A 4,311-nucleotide genomic window follows, 5' to 3' on the forward strand; every position below is an offset into this window, starting at 1 on the left:
TTGGAAATCGGTCAAGCGAATGCTAATGAAGCTCAATTAGGAAAAATAACTTTAAGGACAGCAACATTCAATCCGATGCTACACAACTGAAAGAACCAATCTTCAGACAACATTAGCTTCTCACATTATCCGAAACCGACAATGTGCGATATTTTTCCCACCATTGCTCATGTGTGCTCTTAGTTGATTTTGAAATGTTATTTGTCGTTACGTCGTTTATGTTGTATTCAGAGTTTATTGCATTTAGTTCAGCAGTTTACTTAATTAGGCAGGAGTTCCATATAGGGTTTTCATTCATGAATCAGCATCTATACGTTCAAGTCAGACCATCACGTTTGAATAAACTTCCTTTCAGTTAACATGCCTCAAAGCTTTCAGAACCTAATTCTCAATTATTCACTATGTGTAAAACAAGGCTTAAGCCCAAGAAACGAATAGCCGATCATCCCAAACTTTCTTTGTATATATGAACAGTATTACCCAAATAAAAAAACTCTTTGATTATTGTGGTTGAAGATATAGAATATATAATGGTCACTCATCCCTCCAGGGCTTCCATTTGTTGCTTAAATATTAAGGCCATCCGGTTGACCGATGTGCCTTTGCATTACACGAATTTTTGAAGCAGTTCCAAGGGATATGCCCCACTCTCCAAGTACTCGTTGGAATTTACTCGTGCAAGTATGGGAATTCCTTTTCCTCTTTAGGATCCCAGGACCAGTTCTGCACATGAGTTACAACAATATATCCTGATCGTAAGTGAAGCAAGTAAACTTAAAATTCACTCATTATACTCGAGGACTTAAATTCACTCCTTGAGTCTATCAAACTCACTCTGGAAATAAGCGACCATGAGCAAAATTTCTTGGATCTCACGATATTCGAGAGAAAAAAAAGGTTTTAGAGTGTAAGGCACGACATTCCCATACAGTTAAGGAAGTTACCAAGTTAGAAAGTTTCTTTTTTGATTATATTAAGATATCTATTTGTGATAATTTCACTTTTAGAGCTCTCTTTTGGTTAGATTAAATATTTGTTTTTATATTATGAATTATAAATATTTAAATATTGTTTATTTTGAATGAATATTAAATTAAATCAATAAAATATTGAATCAAATTTAATTATTATCAATTGAATAAATTAGGATTAAATATTTTTTAACATCTCCCTGCCTGCTTTTTCACTATATTTTGGTTTAAGTGAATGTAGCTTTTTTCATTAATTATTTACGCTCTGTATTTAATTTTTCTACGGTACTCCAGACAACTTACTTGATCAATTTCTGGAACAACAATGAAAATTTTGACCTCGAGCATATAAACACATCCAGGAACGCAAAGAGTATCGCTCAGACCACGACCCAATTCAACACTGGAGAACTCTTTATACTACAGACCTTAGACTTAACACCAATCAATATGTCAAAACTCATACGATCACTATAAATATTGCTACAAAAAGAACCCAGTCCAACTGGCAGAACCACACTATAATTGAAGCATCTCCCTCGCAACATGCTGCCATTTTTCTTCTACATATTCAACCAGATAATCTCCTCATGTTACTTTCACTCAAACATTCAATAATTATTCCCATCTCTAAACTAAACACATCTCAACATCAAGTCGAAAATGGCAGACCCATCTCTTCTTGGACATACACGGAAATTTTCGTGATAAAAATTCTCAACAACAGACTTTACGGACCATCTAGAAACACAATACTTGCTCCAGACCAGACAACACTGATTTATAAATCAAATATTATCATACAACCCACTAGGCTACATTCTGCAATACACTCTCCACTAACCTAGCTCAGAAAAAATAAATAGGCATAGTCCTCCATATTCCCAGTCACAGATCGAAGCATTCGACCGAGTCCGACACACTAGCTTCGCATACAAAATCACCCAACTGAATTTACACCCATAATTTAACTTTTATACGAACTCTCATCGACTTCATTACAGATGGTGGAATAGGTTCTTACCTGGGTATCTTCATTCCACTTCATGTCGGAGTCAACCATGTACCTGCCTTTCACTCACACTTTACAGCTACTACGCCCACGGTATTCCTCACCTCTGTTCAACACCGACTAAATTGCATTCATCGACGTCATCACCAACATCACAGCGGGAAGTCGCACACATCGCTCAGCAGCACAAATAACACAAGATGCATTCACACAGATGAACACATTCGAACAGAAATAGAAACGAAAGATGGGCAAGAAAACAACAAATTTCGAACAATACTTGAGCTATCATGCTTTATTCATCCGTTCTTTTTATTTCAGATATCATAAAATATTTGCTTGGCAACTCCTATGATAATAAAATACTGAGGTGAGTTTTTAGAAGATAGAACGATGATCACTACACTGCTGGCGGTCGCTATTCTTACAACGCCGCGTGGAGCCCAAGGCGATTCTCGTACGTACTTCTCGGTCCCCGTACCAGTTGAGGAAATTCTCGCCATCGGCGTGGCATCGAAGAACTTCTCTGGTGTGAGTGCCGTCCAGTGCGCCCTCCGGGCGGCTCGCAGTGGCGTCCCCTACCCAACTCTGTGCGTGCACAGCACCAGCAGACAGTGCCTGCTGCTGAACTCCACCTACCCAGCCTGGTTCAACCGAACGTATCAGAGTTCTAGTGCCTACAACTGCTACATTCGTGAAGGATACCCTCATTATGATCCTATGGGTGAGTTCAACCAAATATCAATAGTACTTGAACACTAGGGAATTTGAGAGTGCAGCCATGAACCACAATTTTGATTCTTAGATAAGCCCTGGATCTAACGTCCAGCCTCAGCATTACACTCAGCCCCAAAGCCCTGCGGTACCATCATCTTTAAGCAGCGAGTCGCAGGCTAGAAACTGCAAACTACGATGGAACATCGTAATCCAGACCTGCGACTCGCTGCTTAAAGATGATGGTACCGCAAGGCTGCGGCAATACTTAAGCATGCTCGCTCATAAGCAGGACGCTCCGCATCCCTCCTATTCCATATGGAATCTTTTAGCGGGTAACTAGAAAATTCCATACCTATACCTATATGCGCTGTCCCAGCTCACAACCTTATGGCAGCCTGGTTTTATTTGCTCACTTGTCCGCCTCTTTTACTATATGTATTAGGTTTGGCCACTTTTGGTCATTTCAGATGTCAGGTTTGGTCATTTCAGATTCTTTTTGGGTGAAGAATTGTTGTGACGTTATTAAGGTTAGGTCGGAGTAGGTGTGCCAGATGCAGTCTGTAATTGCTCTCTAGCATCTTTACCCACGGAACGGATTATGAACTATAGCGAGGAATTGGGCAAAGGTGGCCTATGACCTATTCTTCAGCATCGACAATACTATGTCATGTTATGTTAGGCACCTCCTTCTGTCATCTTGAATCTTGAATAATATGGTACTGCTACTCAATGACTCATCAATAGGCCCACGCATTCCACAGAAAAATTACTACATATTATCCAGAGGCATGAGCTCTTGAGACGCCTGCGCAGGCCATCCTACCAAAAATCGCTTATTAGTTGGTGTATATACATATAGTATGTACATATATCCAAATTGGAACGATATAGAGAAGATTAGCACGGCCCCTGCGCAAGGAGGACACGCAAAATCGTGAAGCTTTCCATATTTTTTTTGTTCAGACTTAAAATGACGTTGAAAAGATTCGGTTACGGACATGCTTTTAGATCTCCTGTGAGGAAAAAAAAACACAAAAAGTACAAGAATCGGCGGCAGGCCACATCACGCCTTTATTTCAGCGACGACTTCACTATGTTATGTTAAGTTGATGACGTACGGTGCGTATCACAAGCTGTTGAAGTGGTACTACTCCATGTGCGATGACTTCTTCCGCATACTCTGCATGTATCCAGAGGTGGGCAGTAGCGTGCTACATGTAGCGGTAGCGGCGCTACTTTTAAGGCAATGTAGCGGTAGCACCCGCTACATATTTAAGTAGCAATCCGAGGTTTTGCCGCTGCAGCGCTACCGCTACATTTATAGATGAAGCCTTTAGATTTTACATAATGGTATTAAATATTATTTAAAAACCAGCATGATACATACATAATATAAATTTCAGTATAAACTGTACGAAAGATTTCGGTGTATAATGTTGTCAACCTCAGCCTGTTACTAGTGTCAACATGTTAGTTGTTACTTGTTAAGTTACCAGTTACCACTTACAGGTATTTTTTCATGGTTCAGTTTGCTTACAGTTATTTTTACACAGTTTTTTTTATCTTTCACCTTCCTTACATGGTTGTCTACTTTAATCTACCAATCTCAAA

At 39.5% G+C, this 4,311-nt stretch overlaps 1 non-coding gene across 1 annotated transcript; it reads left to right on the forward strand.

Moving 5' to 3' along the window:
• Positions 1–3,549: 3,549 nt before the first annotated feature.
• On the forward strand, positions 3,550–3,654 carry LOC125179500. Its single transcript, XR_007157286.1, has one exon. It is a non-coding gene; the product is annotated as a U6 spliceosomal RNA (small nuclear RNA).
• The last annotated feature ends 657 nt before the right edge of the window (positions 3,655–4,311 follow it).

Source organism: Hyalella azteca, unplaced genomic scaffold, assembly GCF_000764305.2.
Source record: "Hyalella azteca isolate HAZT.00-mixed unplaced genomic scaffold, Hazt_2.0.2 contig2264, whole genome shotgun sequence".
Lineage (NCBI taxonomy): Eukaryota > Metazoa > Arthropoda > Malacostraca > Amphipoda > Hyalellidae > Hyalella > Hyalella azteca.